Raw genomic sequence first — 648 nt, forward strand, 5'->3', positions numbered from 1 at the left:
CTGGCTCTCTAGGCAGGGAAAAAGCCCTGACTTTTAGCATTTCCTGTTTCCATCATGTAAATACTACCACCATGGCCAATTTCAAGCTACCAACATGATGTCATTGGATGTGAAGTTGGGAAGCGATTGAACAAACAACTCTTAGGAGACTGCGAATCAGCTTCAGCACAACATTGGAAGGGTATGTTCCTTATAAGAATTCTCTAAGCTGTACATTTATCTTTTGAATATTTTAATTTTAAAGTTAAAAATATAACAAAATAAATTGTTAAAAAGTGAATAGCACAGATCCGTACCCCAGGGCCTCCGGTGCGGCTTGGGCCATAGCTCTGCGCTACCCCATGGCCGTGGGCCTCAACAAGGGCCACCAGGTGACCAAGAACATGAGCAAGCCGAGGCATAGCCGCCGCCGCCGCGGGGGCCTCGCCAAGCGTACCAGGTTCGTTCGGGACATGATCCGAGAGGCATGTGGCTTTGCCCACTAAGAGCCTCGTGCCATGGAGCTGCTCAAGGTCTCTAAGGACAAGAGGGCCCTGAAGTTCATCAAGAAAAGGGTGGGGACACACATTCGCACCAAGAGGAAGAGAGAGGAGCTGAGCAATGTCCTTGCAGCTATGAGGAAGGCAGCAGTCAAGAAGGACTGAGCCC

The 648-nt window shown here is 49.4% G+C and overlaps 1 pseudogene across 1 annotated transcript; it reads left to right on the plus strand.

The window, feature by feature from the left end:
- The first annotated feature begins 294 nt into the window (after window positions 1-294).
- Window positions 295-648, plus strand: LOC311611801 (large ribosomal subunit protein eL36-like; annotated as a pseudogene). The gene has a single exon. The product of its transcript is annotated as a large ribosomal subunit protein eL36-like (transcript).

The sequence above is a fragment of the Pipistrellus hanaki genome, assembly GCF_964339955.1.
Source record: "Pipistrellus hanaki genome assembly, chromosome: 17".
NCBI lineage: Eukaryota > Metazoa > Chordata > Mammalia > Chiroptera > Vespertilionidae > Pipistrellus > Pipistrellus hanaki.